General features: G+C 41.4%; 1 protein-coding gene across 6 annotated transcripts in view; it reads left to right on the forward strand.

Moving 5' to 3' along the window:
• The first annotated feature begins 201 nt into the window (after positions 1-201).
• anxa3a (annexin A3a) overlaps positions 202-18,827 on the forward strand; it is a 75,926-nt gene continuing 57,300 nt past the window's right edge. The window contains exon 1 of one of the 6 annotated variants that reach the window (XM_073065201.1): positions 202-273. The gene's annotated coding sequence lies outside the window, so the exon portion shown is untranslated. Of the gene's footprint in view, positions 274-13,408; positions 13,482-18,827 lie in introns of those variants that run through there. The other 5 variants (XM_073065204.1, XM_073065200.1, XM_073065203.1 and 2 more) reach the window with 5 other exon arrangements.

Genomic DNA, 18,827 nt, shown 5'->3' on the forward strand with positions numbered 1-18,827 from the left:
ATCCAAGAACAATTGAACTTGTGATCATAAAGAGTGAAGAAAAGAAAGCCTGTAAAACATTACAGAGAAACCCATAAAGTTAAGGGTATAATGTAATTGTAAAGGCAGATGATTTGCAGATTAGATGAAGGATTGTCTAATTCTTGCAAACTGTTTAGGCTAAATTAGTTCAATGTTCAACCACTGTGTTTTTGTGCAATCTCAGTAGGCACCAGTGTTTACGATATGTTGCTCACCATGCTGCCTTTTGAAAGTGATATTTTAAGGGGTAAGGTAAGTGTGAGTTAGTTCTGAGGATTGATGGATTACACACTGACTGAATCATAGGCTATTAATAATGAAATGATGGGAAGGGTGGGGGATGACTACTATAAGACCATAAGACAGGAGCAGAATTAGGCCATTCAGTGACTGCTCCGTCATTTCTTCATGGCTGATCCATTTCCTACTCAATTCATTCTCCCCGTTCATGTCCTGACTAATTAAGAACTTATCAACCTCCACCTTAAATACAACCAATGACCTGCCTCCACAGCCACTTGTGGCCACGGATACCACAAATTCAATACTCTATGACTAAAGAAATTCCACCCCATCTCTATCAGAAATAGATGTCTCTCTATTCTGAGGATGTGCCCACTGGTCCTAGACCCCCTCTGCACATCCAGTCTATCTGGGTCTTTCAACATTCAATAAGTTTCAATCCACTCTCATTCTTCTAAGTGCCAGCAAGTACAGGTCCAGAACCATCAAATGCTCCTCATATGATGACTTTAATTCTCAGAATTATTCTCCTGAAAACTTTCCAATGTTAGCACATCCTTTCCTAAATGTCGGGGCCCCAAGTTGCTCACAGAACTCCATGTGAGGACTCGCATGTGCCTCAGTATTTCACCCTTGGTTTTCTATTCTAGTCCTCTCAAAATGAATGCTAACATCACATTTGGCATCCTCACCATCGACTTAACCTGCAAATTAAACTTAAGGGAATCACGCACAAGGATTTCCAACTCCTTTTTCACCTCAGATTTTGAATTTTCTCCCCATTTAGAAAATAGTCTGTGCTTTTATTCCTTCTACCAAAGTGCATGACTTCCTGACACTGTATTCCATCTGCCACTTCTTTCCCCATTCTCCTAATATATCTAAGTTCTTCTGCAGTCTCCCTGCTTCTTCAACACTTACTGCCCCTCCACCTGTCTTTATATCATCTGCAAATTTGGCCAGAAAGCCATCAATTCTGTCATCCAAATTATTGACATACAATGTAAAAAGAAGAGTTCAGTATACCGACCCCTGAAGAACACCACTACTCACTGGCAGGGCAGTCAATCAGTATATGTCCCCTTTATTCCCACTCTTAGCTTCCTGCCTATGCTCTATTCATGCCACTATCTTTCCTGTAATCCCATGGGCACTTAACTTGTTAAAAAGCTTCATGTGTGGCATCTTGCCCAAGCCCTTCTGAAAATCTAAATACACAACATCCACCAATTCTCCTTTGTCTATTCTGCTTGTTATTTCCTCAAACAATTCCAACAGATTTGTCAGGCAAGGTTTTCCTTAAGGAACCCATGCTGACTTTGGCCTATTTTATCATGTGCCTCCAAGTACCCCGAAACCATGTCCTTCACAAATCAGCTCCAAAATCTTCCCGACAACTGAGGTCAGGCTAACTGCCAAATAATTTCCTTTCTTTTGCCTCCCTCCTTTCTTGAGTGGAGGGACATTTACAATTTTCCAGTCTTATCACACCAATTATGGTTAGCACAACACTTTACGGTACAGATGACCTGGGTTCAATTCTTGTTGCAGCCTTTAAAGAGTTTCTACATTATCTCCATGATCCCATGGGCTTCCTCCGGGTGCTCCAGTTTCCTCCCACAGTCCAAAGATGTACCGTTTGATAGGTGAATTGGTCATTATAAATTGTCCCATGAGTAGGCTAGGATTAAATCAGGGGATTGCTGGGTGGCCTGGCTTGAAGGGCCTACTCCATGGTGCATCTTAATAAATAAATCTATTGATTCTTGAAAGGTCATTACTAATGCCTCCACTATCTTTTCAGCAACGTCATTCAGAATCCTGGGGTGTACACCATCTGATCCACACATCTACCTTTAGACCTTTCAGTTTCCCAAGCACCTTCTCTCTGGCAACTGCACTCACTTTTGACTCCTGACACTCTCGAATTTCCAGTGTACTGCTAGTGTCTTCTACAATGAAGATCGATGAAATGTACTTATTCAGTTTGCCTGCCATTTCCTTGTCCCCCATTACTCCCCTTCCAAAGTAATTTTCCAGTACGCCAATATCTACTCTTGCCTCTCTTTTTACTTTTTATGTATCTGAAAAAAAACTTCTGGTATCCTCGGATATTATTAGCTAGGTTATCTTCATATTTAATTTTAACCCTCCCCCCATGGCTTTTTTAGCTGCCTTCTCTTGGTTTTAAAAAGTTTTCCTAGCCTCTACCTTCCCACTAATGTTTATATGTCCTCTCTTTATGTTGTCTTTGACGTCTCTTGTCAACAAGGGTTGCATCACCCTGCCTTTAGAGTAGTTTGGGATGTATCTATCCTGCGTCTTCTGAATTGCTCCCAGAAAGTACAGCCACTGCTGTTCTGCCATCATTCCTGTTGACGTCCCTTCCAATCAACTTTGGCCAACTCCTCTCTCGTGACTCTGTAATTTCATTTACTCCGCTGTAATACTGATACATCTGACTTTAGTTTCTCCCTCTCAAATTGCAGGGTGAATTCTATCATTATGATCACTGCCTCATAACGTTTCCTTCAGTAGCTAACCTTGGGCCCCGTGGGCTGCTTCAACCTATTCATTATCTCAGGATTCAGACGATCTGACACATGCTTGCACAGACATTGCCACTTCGGCTCCTCACAATTGATAGCCAAGCAAGCAGAGGGTTATGTGACTAACAAATGTCCAGTAATCAAGTCTGAATTCAACTTGTCTGAAGACTGTACAATAATAATAGGAGTGACATGATTACAAGAATCCATAGCTGTCAAAGCTATGGTCTTATGAGGAGCATGCTGGCACGCATGTAATAACAAGGTGCAAAGTAGCTAGCTCTCATATTTATCTAATGCACAGTTCACGACAGATCCAAAAGCAATCAATTTGACGGAAATTCCAATTATCCCAGGCAGGAACTTTAAAGGAAAGAGCAGTCAGAGGTGGCATGACAGAGCAATTTCATGTTGTTGGGGAGCTGCCCTGTAATTCAGCACACAGGCATGGAGCATTTTAAAGCTATACCACATACAGAGAAAGCAAGTTGTTAAAATCAAACACCTAGGCAAGCAATAGTTGTGCATCTGCATTATAAGAGTTCTAAGCAATTATAAGCAGCAGACACCGGAATTCTGAGAGGAAAACAGTAAATGCTGGAAATATTCAGCTGTGGAAAGTGAAAAAGAATTAATATTTCAAGATGAAGAATCTTCATCAGCACCTTATTTCTGTTTCTCTTTCCATAAATGCTGCTTAACCTACAGAGTACTTCCTTTAGCAGCTCAGCTCGTTGAATCCAATAGCAAAGGCAATGAAATCCACCTTGTACTCTACCAATATTTTACAGTTCAGTTAACAAAGGGAAGTGATCTACTCCTTATATATGGCTTTAGAAGTTTGCTGTAGAGGGAAAGGATCTTGGTTCAAAAGTTATTACTGCACAGGTGAAACAAACTTCATTGCATCCGACAAATATAACCAGGAGGGAGTCAGCCATGGCTGCACATGTTGCAATTATATCTGCCTCGACCGCTTCCTCTGGCAGCTCATTCCAGGTATACATCACCCCCTGTGGAAAAAGGTTACCTCTCAGCTTTCAAATATTGAAAGGCCTAGATAGAGTGGACATGCAGAGGATGTTTCCAATATTGAGAGAATCTAGGATCAGAGGACACAGCTTCAGGATAGAATGATGTCCTTTTAGAACAGAGATGAGGAGGAATTTAAGCCAGATGGTTGTGAATCTGTGAAATAAATTTCCACAGATGGTTGTGGATAAGCCAGGTCATTGAGCATATTAAAGTGGAGTTTGAAAGGTGCTTAATTAAGTAAGGGCATTAAAGATTATGGGAAAAAAAGCAAGAGAATGGTGTTGAGGGAGAAAATAAGTCAGCCATAATCAAATGACAGAGCAGACTCAATGGGCCAAATGGCCTATTTCTGGTCATATGTCTTATAGTCTATGGTCTTATGACCAGCACATGACTGAAAAAGACTAGCTGATAGCATTTGCAATAACTTTCTCCTGTAGGTGCCAAGTGTAGGTTTCATTTCTGCTTTCCTCTAAGCAACACCCTCCTCCGTACATCAGTGGCTGACAATTTGATTTACTCTCCTTGATGACAAGAAGCATCAAGACCACAATACCACATCTCAACTATGGTGCCAAAGCAACTATGCAAACTGTCCTTGTACAGTTAAGTGACAGATCCTGTTGAATTCCCCCTGCACCCTTCCCTTTCAGCTTTGGTATTTCATCCTTCCTGTGGTGCAGTGACCAGAACTGTGCATATACTCCAAGTGCAGCTTAATCACTCTTTTCTTCAGCTGCAAGATGCCTTCTCAACTCTCACACTCATTGCTCTGTTTTAAGGTAAGCACATAAAATACATTTTTCAACATTTTTTTTACACCACACTGATCATTGCCAATTAGACAAAAATCTAACCACCTCCTCTTGACATTCAGTATTTTTAGTATTTTTATCACGAGGAACTAAATGGAGCAGCATTATCAATGTGGTTGGTATGGTGGACTTGGAGTATATTTTTAAATATTGAAGCTCCTTGATTTTCAATGGCATGAGGGTCTTAAACCACAGTCTTTACCCATATATCATTTGTGGTGGGTGCACTAATATCAGTTACTCTCTTGGCAAGTGGTTTGGGGCCTTGGAATGTGCCAGTTCTCAGTATTTTGGTCATATACAGCTCTTACAAGTTGCAGATGCACCAGGTTCTGTGTTTTACTAAGCTGATAATCTTCCAGAGCAGATGTTGTTTGTCTCAGTGTGTCCCTGGGAACAGTCCTCAGAGCACACAGTGCTATTTTACACAGCTGCTCAGGACAATGCTTGACAAAGCCCACTGCTCCTCTTTCCTGACCTCTTTTGGCAAACACCCATTCAAGGAGGAAATGGATGATAAACTCATCCACGGCCAGGTTGTCCTATTGTCAGCAAGCATGAACGATTCAATAAGGAGGCCTCTTCTCACCATGAACCAAACAAGGTTTTTTATGATGGTATCAAGCATCTACTTGAGGAATTATTTAATCAGATAAAATTGCCTTTTATTAACTGGCTTTCCTATAGGTTTTGAGGGTTCTTTGTTTTGATCTCCAGTAGATTGATTATCACTCATTGGTAATTATCTGACTGAATTGCTGTGCAGAGCATTGTCCAATGGATGGAGTAACCAAAGTTACGTGGCTGGGCCCAACCTTTGCAAAATCCGGACAATAGAACCAAAACGTATTGATATCTCAGGTTCTACTCCCAGTTTAGTGAAGCTACACAGATAGGTAAACCCAAGGATACTTACTTACTGCCCATTACACTGCTGTTGTTCAGGGCAGCGATAAAGATCCTCCATCTCTGTCTGTATTGAAGTGTTCTCCATTGCTGTTTCTGTAACAATTGTTTGCTGTCCAGTTAGGATCGTTAGCCCTGAGCCGAACTACCTAACCTGGAGAACTGGTGGACCACTCTTAGTCTGGCCTCTACCCTTTGACCTGTTTACCAAGAGCCAAAGCACAAGGCCCTGACTCCAGCCAACATAGCTCCCTGTATCATTGAGCCACGCAAGGCTCCAAACCCTATGACAAAGTTGAGGTCCTCTTGGAGGAGACTCAAGGATGTCAAATACATTTTCCTATTGGCTATTTAATCATTGCATCACTGTGGACATAAGTGAGTTTTGATCTCTAGACAAAGTACGATGGCTTAGTTGCACTGCAGGAGCTGGAATTGGGCCATAGCTTCAGCTGTTGTTAATGGGAACACTGAGAGCATCTCACATCTGATGATCAGATTGTTCCTGCAATTGGTAGAACAGCAGCTGAGTTATTGGAATGACACCAAAATTCAGCTCCGTTTGTCGAGAAACATACGCATCAGTTTTGGTTTATTACTGTCACATGTACCAAAATACAGTGAAAAGGTGTCACCCCAGGTTCGGATATGGCCCAAGTGTGGAATGAGACACTGAGCAGGTCGATATTTCACAGACTTTAATGCGAACTGTGTTAAAGGGAAAGAAAGAAATAAACACTAGGCCAACAGGGCCGTTAAGTAAAACTCAATTGGAAAACGAAGCCTCAACTAAAAATTAAACAAATACTGTACCGGTAGTCCTCAAATTCAGTTGACCCAACTGTCCAATTTGTCAGGCAAGGCGGAATACAGAAAGTGAAGTGTTGCTATATCCAAGTCTCAACACATACGGCGATGGAATGAATGGAGTTAAATATTATCACAATGAAAGAATAACTAGCTGACACGTGCACATTCACGAACGCAATTGCCGCATCTGATGCGCTGCTGAATCCGCAGTTGTAACAAAAGATTGTCTTGCATACTGTTTATGCAGATCAAATTACCAATGCCCTTGAATGGAAAAGCCTACAGAAAGTAGTGGATAGCCCAGTCCATTACTGGTAAAGTCCTCCCCACCATTGGGCACATCTACAAGGAGCACTGTCACTAGAAAGCAGTATCCATCATCAAGGACCCCCATCATCCAGGCCATGCTACCTTCTCACAGCTGACGTTGGGAATTAGATACAGGAGCTTTAGGTTCCACACTTCCATATTCAGGAACAGTTGTTACCCTTCAACCATCAGGCTCATGAACTAGAGTGGATAACTTCACTCTTCTCAACATTGAACTGATTCCAAGACCTTTTGTCTCACTTTCAAGGACTCCTCAAATATTGTTCTCAATATAATTAATTAATTAATTAACTTTTTCTTCTTTTTGTATTTGCACCATTTCTTGTCTTTTGTCCCCATCGACTCTTACCAATTTTTATTGATAACATGGTGGTTTTCCATTCTTGTTTGTGTATCGCATTCTTTCATTGTTTCTGTTGTGTTTCTTTGTAATTGCTCTGAATGCCCACAAGAAAATGAATCTCAGGTTAGTGTATAGTGACATATATGTACTTTGATAATAAATTTATTTTGAACTTTAAACTTCGAAATCATTACACAGTGTATTGAGCTACAATAAGTTGAAACAATAACAATGCAAAATAAATAATAAAAGCTACAGTGAAAACAATAAACTGCAAGATCATAATGGAGTAGATTGTGAATCTAAGAGTCCATCTTATCATTCAGGAGGTCCATTCAAGAGTCTGACTACAGAGTGATAGAAGCTTTCAGACTTCTGTATCTCCTGCCCAATGGGAGAGGGGAAAAGAGATAATGTCTGGCAAGGGTGGGGTCTTTAATTATGCTGGTCCCTTTACTGAGGCAATGAGAAGTATGGACAGTCCATAGAGGCGAGGCTAGTTTCTGTGATATGCTGAGCTGAGTTCGCAGCTCTCTGCATTTTCTTGTGGTCACATGCAGAGCACTTTCCCTACTAAGTCATTATGCATCCAGACAAAATGCTTTCTGTGGTGCATCAATAAAAATTGGTAAGAGTTGACGGGGAAATGCCAAAATTCTTCAGCCTGCTGAGGAAGTAGAAATATTAAAAGCTTTCTTTGCTGGACATCAACGTGGTTGGACCAGTACAGGGTATTGGTGATGTTCACACCTATGGACATGAAGCTTTCAGCCCTTTGACCTTCAACATCATTGATATAGACTGGACATTGAGCAAAAGATTGATATTGCTGACATTGAGGCAGTTTGTAGTCAAGATATCACGTCACTTGCTCTCTATCTCTTTCCTGTACACCAACTCATCATTATTGGAGATGCAGTCCATTTCAGTGGTACCATCTGGAAACTTGTTGATGGTGTTCGAGCAGAATCTGGCCACGCAGAGTATAGGGCATAGAGCAGTGGGCTGCTGACATAACCTTGTGGAACAGCAGTGCTTGGAAGAACCGTGGCACAGGTGCTGCTCCCTGTCCTTACATGGTTTAAATTCCACAGCTTGAGTAATTAAATTAATTTAAATGTATTTATAATTTTAAAAAATAAAGGCTATTCTCAGCAATGGTATCCAGAAGACTACTTAGCTCATGTAAGAATGCTTTTTAGAGCAATAAGTCTGTTATCTTTACTGTCCAGCCTGTGTGTAATTATGATGGCAAATCCATCAATGTGACTGATTAAACTGCAAACTCAGTTTAATTGGGGATGGACAATGAATAACAGCATGACCAGCACCATCACACCTTGTGAGCAAATGCATTAAAAAATTGTGAGGAATAGTGGTGCTTCCACAATCCCTACATCTGCTTCACCTTGACTACCTGCTCCGTCTGGGTTGGTGCATGTTCTGGCCCCAGATTCCCAATATATTCAGGTATTTAAATTTGATGGTGAAGGGGACAAAGGATTGGTCAGATTAGTTGCCAATCAACATGACCCCATTTTTGCTGCGATCCTCTCTGGCCCCAAGATTGGTGTGATTTCATCACCGATGTTCATTAATTTGTGGAACAAAAATCCAGCAGTAAAACAATAGCTTTGTCTGTTCTGTGGCTTTACGATTATTGTCTTTACTGCCTAGGATCATTGTCCTATTATCCTCGTCATAAACTTGCAAAAGTCAAGATAGAGCATAAGATGTAGATAGAAAACAAAGGGCAGACTTGCTTAACTACAAAGGAGAGTTTCATAGGCAGCAGTAAAAGGTGGTGTCCTATCTAACTGCTTAATGTAGGTTACATTCTATAGAAGATCATCAGTGATTGAGTCAATTCTCTTACAGGACTGATAACTGATTTATATCTGATCTGTATTTAGATTTTTAGATTTTAGATTTTAGAAATACAACCCGGTAACAGACTTTTCCAGCCCCATGAGTCTGTGCCCCCCAATTATACCCAGGTGACCAATTAACCGAGTAACCTGAACATCTTAGGAATTCAGAATAGTCTCTGTCTGCTTTGTTCTAGTTAGGGATTCAATTGTATTTATTTGGAATAGATCTGGATATTTACATTACCAGCTTGAACGAGGAGGTCTTCTTGATGATATGTCACAGGGTAACAATGTACATGGGATGAGTGGAAAATCCAAAGTCTACTCCATATAGACATCAGTTACGCAGCTCTAATTAACGGGTGTGAAACAGAAAGCTGTCTGGTGAAATCTGGCAGTGCAGGATTAACAATATATGAGATTAATTGTGTTCAAGTGCCAAGCATGCTGGGATTGGGAGCTGAACCACGCAACAAAACTGTTACATAATTATTTCCCTTTTCATTGCTCACGACCTCAGAAGTTGAGCACCAGCTTACTGGTAGATCAGAAGGCAAGAAATATGATTTAGAACGTTACTAATAACACCTTTTCTGAAGTAAATTGTGGTCAACTATCATCATCATCATGACTTGGCTTCGTGAATGAAGATTTAGGAAGGGGGCTGCCCATGTCTGTTGCAGGCTCGCTGGTGGCTGACGAGGTCAATACGGGACAGGCAGACCCGGCCACAGCGGCTGCAAGGAAAATCTGTTCTGGGTTTGGTGCTGCTGTGTCACGGTTCTTCCTCCTTCTCCTTTTGTCCTCAAGGCCGGCCCTGCGTGCGTTCTCGAAGGAGGAGACAGACTGGTGAATGGTGTGTCACCAGGCCTCACGATTGGAGGCTGGAGTAGACCACTGGCGATGGTCAATGTGACAGATCCCAGGGATTTCTTCAGAGAGTCCCTGTACCTCATTTTCGGTGCCCCACTGTCGCTGTGGCCAGTGGAGAGTTCACCATACAGCACAATCTTCGGTAGGCGATGATCCTCCATCCTGGAGACGTGCCCTGCCCAGCGCAGCTGCGTCTTCAACAGCATGGCCTCGATGCTGGTGACCTCCGCCTGTTCGAGGACTTCAATGTTGGTGACGAAGTCACTCCAGTGGATGTTGAGGAGGCAGTGCTGGTGAAAACGCTCAAGGAGTCGTAGGTGGTGACGGTCAGTGGCCCACAACTCTGAGCCGTATAGGAGGGTGGTCAGTACAACGGCTCTGTACACGTTGATCTTCATGCCTTTCTTCAGATGCTTGTTGTTCCAGACTTTTGTACAGCCTGCCGAATGTGCTGTTTGCCTTTGCCAGTCTGTTGTCAATCTCTTTGTCGATCCTGGCATCTGACAAGATGGTGCACCCCAGGTAGCTGAACTGGTGGACTGTCTTCAGCTCTGCCTTGCTGACGGTGATGCGGGGAGGGTAGTAATCTTCCTGAAGTGTGGGCTGATGGAGAACTTCTGTCTTCTTCAAGCTGACTTCCAGTCTGAAGAGCTCGGCAGCCTCTGCAAAGAAGGACAGACCATGTGGGAGCATCACAAAGCTGGAACACAACATGTTCAGGACGTGGCCACAGATGGAGTTGCTATCACTGTTACTGTTGCAGGGAACGATTGGAGGGCAGTCGATGCGGAAGAGAGGTTAGATGTTAGAACACTCCAAGTGCCGAGCCGATTTGTTGAGATCGAGAACTGCTTCGGGTTGTGAGGTCCAAGCATGTTGCTGCACTAGGGTCTGTGTCCTAGAGTGAGGCACTACTTGGTATTGGACGACTTAAATGCCAGCCCAGATAGACTGGAAAGCCTGAGTGTGGAGTCCGGCTGATTTAGCTCGCTCTCCCGCGATGTTTGTTCCTTTCTCCGATGACTGCCACCTCTGTCAGTTTTGTGGCATTTTTGCCTGCTAATATGATGAACTTGAGATCAAGGCTTGGGCCTACTACTGCAGGTGTTCCAGGGGACAGATTGAAGGACTCAGTGTGGTTTGGAATACTGTCATTTGCATCTACTGTTTGCATGATATGCGTGTTTTTCCCCTTTTTCTCAGCACAGTGATTATAGTCCTTTTTTAAAATTGGGTTCTTTGGGTTTCTTGTTTTGTGGCTGCCTGTAAGCAAACAAATCTCAAGGTGTATAATTTATAGCAACACACACAAAATGCTGGTGGAACACAGCAGGCCAGGCAGCATCTATAGGGAGAAGCACTGTCGACGTTTCGGGCCGAGACCCTTTGTCAGGACTAACCGAAAGGAAAGATAGTAAGAGATTTGAAAGTAGTGGGGGGAGGGGGAAATGCGAAATGATAGGAGAAGACCGGAGGGGGTGGGATGAAGCTAAGAGCTGGAAAGGTGATTGACAAAAGTGATACAGAGCTGGAGAAGGGAAAGGATCATGGGACGGGAGGCCTAGGGAGAAAGAAAAGGGGAGGGGAGCACCAGAGGAAGATGGAGCACAGGCAAAGAGTGATGGGCGGAGAGAGAAAAAAAAGGGGGGGTAAAAATAAATCAGGGATGGGGTAAGAAGAGGAGGAGGGGCATTAACAGAAGTTAGAGAAATCAATGTTTGTGCCATCAGGTTGGAGGCTACTCAGACGGAATATAAGGTGTTGTTCAATCTAACCTGAGTGTGAGAGGAGGCCATGGATAGACATATCAGAATGGGAATGGGACGTGGAATTAAAATGTGTGGCCACTGGGAGATCCTGCTTTCTCTGGCGGACAGAGCGTAGGTGTTCAGCGAAACGGTCTCCCAGTCTGCGTAATGTATAATTTATACATTGTTTGATAATAAATTTACTTTGATCTGATTTGAGATGTTTGGTTTCTGAAAGAGGGACAATGGTTTGTGCTAATTTCGATATTTCTTCTATGGAAATGAAAAATGTTAAGATATTTTACCTGAGCACACATTTGCTAAGGTGGTTAACACAAAGTACATTGCAGATGCTGTGGTCAAAGATGGTTAGCAATTGATTGGTCAAATGTTGGTTACAATGAATGACAAACAGTTCTTTCTCCCTCAAATAATGCATTTCCTACTCTGATTGGCTATTTAAACATTCACTTTGCATTTTTATTACAGTATGGAAATAGGAGCTGTATCAATTGTATCAATCGCAATTCTAACTTTGGACTAAAAAATATAATTCATATAAATTCATCTCATATATGTGTACTCAGCAAATAGAAATTGAAATGCTCCTTGATAATTTTGACCCAAACAAAATTAATCTATTTGTGGCCTAGTTCATTGATCTAATTCGATTCATTCAACATGCTTCTAAGCCTGGGCTGTCAACAGCAGGCATCTCCAGACAGTGGAAGGAATCCATCAGTGTTGCCGCTGCAAAATTCTCCAAGTTCACTGGAAGAATAAGCAATTCCGATTCAGATTCCTTTTCCAAACCAGCATGCCCAAAATTGAGACCCTTGTAATTTGAAAGAGGGACCAAGCCCAGCTTCAGTGGGAAGCCACATGTCCAATACCATATTCTTGGAACAGGTTCACATTCCAACATTTGTCCTGCAAAGTAAACTAGAGTATAGTAGAAAGTTGTCATTTGACCCCAAATGTGTGTGAAGATCCTCTGTAGTTTCTTTGTACAAATTACCACGCTGACAAATCCATCTACAGTAGATTTTCCTCATGATTATTCCAAATCAAAATGGAAGAAAATACCAATTTTGTTTATTATTTCTCAAAGATTATCTTTCTTAACAGATGCCCTTATGAAGACTTCACTTACACTATACAATTACATACAGTTTATGTTGTCAGGAAAAAAACTGTGTTAAAAAATTTCTGCAGTACTTTTCTGCTTTAAGTTTTACACAGTTGTTAGATTTCACCCAAATCTAACTATTTCTTTGTATTTTAGTAAATGTGCAGTTTTTTGAGGGGAACTTTTCAATATTTGCTGATTTTTAAAGGGGTTTAAATTGAACATTCAAGGTTACATGAACAAGATATTTAATATTAGGCAGGAAAATTATGATTATAATCTTGAAATTAGATAGGAACAATGGAGTACTGTGTACACCAACTATATACACCGTAGATGAAAGCAGAACATAAAGTGTGCTTAAACTTACAGATTACTTTTATCTCGATGGAATACATTATTATGTGTATATGTTTGACAAATATAATTGAGGTGTAGGCTAAATGAAATTTTGTTCTATTTTTAGGCTTTTCATGGAAAGAATGCCATTAAAAGAAACATTCTGACTTTAGTTATAAGCTGAACCACACTAAAGGCTATGTTCTGAGGGACTTTATGGAGCATCTGGAATTGGTGCAGAGGCAAAGATCCCTCCTTTGTGGTGTGGTTGTGAAATAAGCCTATAATTCTGCGCCAAAGCGGGCCATTCAGGAGCTTTGCATAAAAAAACCACAAAATCTGATTGCAGTGGTACTGCATCATTTCCGATCAGTTATTACGTATATAAAGGAGAACCTGACCAAATTGCTTGCCTGAGTTCCTGAGGACTTCTGCTTTATCTGGTGAGAAAGATTGCAGGAAGGTTAAGGTAAAAAAATTAATGCATATCAAAAATTAACAAAATAGTCAGAAAATATTAGTTTTGCTTTGCAGGGTAAAGACAATATCTTAAACTAAAATTTACATCATTACAGTAAGTACTAAACTATTGCAGTTTCCTGTTGAAAGGCAACATGTTGACTGATCCAGGGACAAGTTTGTGAACGTAGTTTTCAATTGGTTGATTTTTTCATTTAAGTAGGATTGTGATTGCTCTAAATATTAATAATTAGACAATGGCTAAACAAGAACAAACCTAGTAAGTTATGTACAGTAATTTAGGGTATGGAATGGTGGGGTGAAGGGGTCAGGTGCGTATTTATTTTTTAATTAAAACCTTTGTCTCAGGAGAGTAAGTTAATCCTTGAAGTGCCGGAATTCCAGAGTTTTAATTTGAGCATCTTTGCACTGGAAATTATAGAAACCCGAGGGAACGCTGTTAAGACAGAATTGATGTAGATAGAATTAAGAAATGAGAAAGGAAATAACATGTACTGTGTGGATGCAACACAACGTTCTGAGGGGGAATGAGAGCTGGTTACAATTTGAGAAATGTATTGGAAAAACAGGGAATACTGCTGGGTCCTTTCATCTGTTGCTCAAATAGAAATTAGGAAAATGCATATGCTTCTAAACCCAAGCCTCTGTGCAACTGGATCCTCAGCTTCCTTATCAGGAGACCACAGTGTGAAGATTGGTATTGACATCTCCTCCTTGCTGACAATCAACACAGGCATCTCTCAAGCACGCATGCTGAGCTCACTGCTTTACTCCTGCTGCTCATGTCCGTGGCTCACTCACCATCTGTACATTTGCAGAAGATACCACTGTTGTCGGTAAAATGTCAGATGGTGATGAGGAGTGAAAGAGATCATCTGGTTAAGTGGTATTACAATAACCACCTCCCAATCAGCATCAATAAGAACAGGGATTGCTTGTGGACTTTAGGAAGGGGAAGTTGATGGAACACACACCAGTCCTCATCGAGGGATCAGCAGTAGAAAGGGTGAGCAGTCTCAGGTTCCTGGGTGTCACCATTTCTGAGGAGCTGGCTTAGGGACAATACAATGATGCGATCACGAGGAAGTCATGCCAATGCGGGGATTTAGTATAAAACCAAAGAGCCTTGCAACTCAGTGCAGAGCAATCTGACTGGTTGCCTCACAGAGCAGTATGAACGTTCAAACGCACAGGATCAAAAGAGGCTGCAGAGGATGCTGGATTCAGCCATCTCCATCACAGCCACAACCCTCCCTGCCATCGAGAACATTCTCAAAAAGTACTGGCATCTATCAAATGGAACCGTCACCATCCGGCACATAGCCTCTTCTCAATACTGCCATCAGGGCCATTGGGGAGGAGGTACAGGAGCCTAGAGACCCACACTCACTGATTCAGTAACAGCTTCTTCCCCTCTGCCGTCAAATTTATAAACAGTCCATGATCATTTCCTCACTATTCTTTTTTTATCTGTACTATTTAGCGATTTTGTAATTTATAGTAATTATGTCTTTGCACTATACTGCTGTTGCAAATCATCAAATTTCATGTCATATAAGACAGCGATAATAAACCTGATTTTGATTCTAGAAATTAACATGTTACAGAATACATCTGGATCTGATTCTTTATTAATTGGCAATAGCTATACAGGAGAGGAACTGTCCCTGATGTTAGTTTTGGGAAATTGAATTGAGCAAAAGTGCTGGACTAGCAAAAAGGGAAGCTCAGTGTTGGGAAAAGTTTCTGGTTGAAGTGAATAGTACAGAAAAGTTAACGGATAACTTGTCAATTCAGAACATTTTCAAATATGAGTATAAATGATAAAATATTTACCTTGTTAAACAGATGAAAACATGTTTCAAAGTATGTGCATATCAGGAAAAATTACTGAAGTTTTAATGAAGAAAAAATGATTTGCACCTGTATCACAAGAGTCACTATTTTAAGATATCATAGATAAGGCATAACAAAAGTGTAGCTTATCTGGATCTTACTACATGTCTCATAAGGTATCTCAGAATAAGTTTGTTGGAAGCTCTGAAACATTTGATGCAAGGGAAATATTGCAACTTGGTTAATACAACGAACAGTCACCTGAAAGCAAAGAATTAAGGAGAAGGGATGGAAGAATTTCTCGAGGGCAGGGATAAGCTCACCTTTCCTCCTGATGCACACAAATTAATTGTGTTTGTTGGTTCTTGACAAAACTTAAGGTGATAGGGGCAATAGAGACAATTTTATTTCTCAGGGCAGGAGAAGGGGTTCAAGAAGTGATATGGAGAGTGGGCAATTGAATTGGCAGGCCTATAATTTAAATCAATTTAATGCGTAAGTTCCAGACTTCTTTTACTGTTCTCAAGAAAGCAAAATAAAATTCAAGACTAAGTCAGGCCAGATCCTTGGAGTGTATTCTTTCCCATGTGTTAAACTACAGTGCACATTAGTGAGATGGGGCAATTATTTCAAAGAATCACTACAAACTAATTTGACAACACAAACAAAATGCAGGAAGAACTCAGCAAGTCTAGCAGCATCTATGATGGAAAATAAACAGTCACTGTTTCAGGCCAAGGCCCTACATCAGGACTGGAGAGGAAGTTAGAGTAGGAAGGTGAGGAGAGGGGAGAGAGTACAAGATGGCAGGTTACAGGCAAGACCCAGTGAGGGGGAAGGTAGGTGGGTGGGGGAGAGGGTGAAGTAAGAAGCTGGGAGATGATATGTGAAAGCAGTAAAGGGCTGAAGAAGAAGGAATCTAATAGGAGAGAACAGAAATGTGAGTACGTCTCCTCTCCCCACTATCTTATTCTTTCCAGTCGTGATGAAACGTTTCAGACTGAATTATCAAGTGTAATTCCCCTCCACAGTGTGTTGCCTCTCTTGCTGGGCTCCTCTAGCATTCTGTGTGATGGTGTAAATTTCCACCATCTGCAGAAGCTTTTGACCTAATCTGACTCCAGTTGTCTGAAATATCCCGCAAACAATATTGTTAGACTTTGCAAACTTGTTACCACCATTTTCCTTGCACAAACAGTGAAGTGAATAGATGTGGACGGGTAACTGGCACCACATGACGTAGTGGTTAGCACAACACTATTACAGCTCAGAGTTTGGAGTTCAATTCTGGTGTCATCTGTAATGAGTCTGCATGTCCTCCCCGTGGAAGGTGTGGGTTCTCCCCTCACGCTCTGGTGTCTTCCTGCTGTCTAAAGATGTACCAGGTAGGTTATTGGTCATTGAAAATTAGGTTAGGGTTAAATTGGAGTTATTGGGGGTTGCTGGGGTGGCTCAGTTTGAAGGGCTGGAACAGCCTAATCCACGCTGTATCACTAAATTAAAGCATAAATAAATAACTTCTACTTTTGAGATGTGAAGCATGTGGCCAATCCACCGTAGTCATCTGCATTAATCGTCTAAATATAGGGAAAGGATAGGACAGGCCACTAAGCAAAATGCAGTTGGAAGAACTTTTACCGTGTCAATTGGACACGGTACTGAGTGCCTGTGAAGCACATAATCTCCTTGTTACATGGTCTTCCAGTGCCTTGCTTCAGTCCTGACAAGCTGAGTGACCTGAATCTGTGCATTTTATTGGATGGGCTGCTGCAGGAGAACACTAAGTTACTCCTCTAATGCATCCCACAAAATTATCTTAAATGGATGATGTCTCGGACCACGATAGCAAATTTGAGGGCTTCGTGGGTAGAGCTTGTATCATGTATAATCTTGTCTGATTATAGTGGTAATTGTCCTTAAAGGAGGTGCTGAGAAACTTTTATTATCTTTAATTTTAGTCAGATCAGAATGCTCCTTGTGGTCCTACCAAAATATTTCTGCCTACTTGAGGCCTTCCTGTTGCTTGCCTGCTAAGTATTTTTGTCACTTCCCTTGAGAAATCATATTGTGGTGCAACTTTTATACAAGTGAGAGCCATTACGCTCAGGCATATCATCAATCAGGAAGATGGTATCTGATAACCAGCCATTCTGAATCACATTAAATTCAGAAATAGTATTTCTTGATATTGTTATTACGGCAAGATCCTTAACAGTGATGCTGAGCAAAGAGATCTTGGGGTCTAAGTTTGCAGCTCCATGAAAGTGGCTACATAGGTCAATAGGGTGGTTAAGAAGGTTTATAGAATGCTTGCTTTTATCAGTTGCAGCATTGAGTTCAAAGGTCAAGAGGTTATGTTGCAACTTTATAAAACTTTGGTTGGGCCATATCTGGAGTATTGCGTAAAGTTCTGCTGCCCCACTATCGGGAGGTTGTTGAGGCTCTGGAGAGGGTTCAGAAGAGGCTTACCAGGATGCTGCCTGGTTTAGAGGGCATGTGCTAACTGTCGTGAGAGTCTGGACAAACGGGTTGTTATCTCGGGAGCAGTGGAGGCTGACGAGGAGATGATAGAGGTTTATAATATTATGAGAGGCACAGATAGAGTAGAGAGGGAGTATCCTTTTCCCAGGGTTGAAATATCTAATACCAGAAGGCAGGCATGCATTGAAGGTGAGAGGGGGTAAAGTTCAAGGGGGATGTGAGGGGTAAGTTTTTTACTCAGAGGGTGGTGAATCCCTGGAACATGCTGGCTGGTATGGTGGCAGAGGATTTTAAGAGGCGTTTAGGTAGGCAGATGGATGTAAGGAAGATGGAGGGATGGGCCTTGTGTAGGGAGGAGGGGTTAGTGATTCACTTTCTGGCTGGTCCAGCATAACATTGTGGACTGAAGGGCCTGTACCTGTGCTATACTGTTCTATGTTCTTTGTAGAAGGTGGAAACTTAAATAAAAAGGATCTTGTTGTCACTGCCTATGACTGAATGCCTTATAATGAGCTTGTTTTGAAAACGAGAGACTGAGTGAATTTGTCTTGAATTAAGTCCACCTTATGGTGGGACTCCAGCTGATTATACCATTGTCTTATTGCTGACTTGATAATGATTATTTTGTACTCTCTGTTATAATTATAGCAAGTACATGATTGTTTTGACTTGAAGGAATGCCTGAAACTAAGAATGAAACCATCTCTGTGGTAAACAGAATATAATGATCCTGTAATTGAAGGAACAGACATCCTCTGTATCGAACAGTTTGGTAGATACAAGACAGTTGTGTTTGCTTAAGCTTTAGTAAGATACACTGATATCGTATTATCAACCTAACACCATGAATCGTCTAAGGAGTAGAACTCATTCAAGAACAGATCTACGTATGAATTTTAATAAAATCCTCCATGCTCCCTCAGGTGCAATGTGGATAAATCAAATCCTATTTAATAAAGAGCAAGAGGATGACATGGATAATCCTTGGCCTGGATTAATCTTGGCTGAAATAATTAAT

This window comes from Hemitrygon akajei, chromosome 13 (assembly GCF_048418815.1).
Source record: "Hemitrygon akajei chromosome 13, sHemAka1.3, whole genome shotgun sequence".
In the NCBI taxonomy this organism is placed as follows: domain Eukaryota; kingdom Metazoa; phylum Chordata; class Chondrichthyes; order Myliobatiformes; family Dasyatidae; genus Hemitrygon; species Hemitrygon akajei.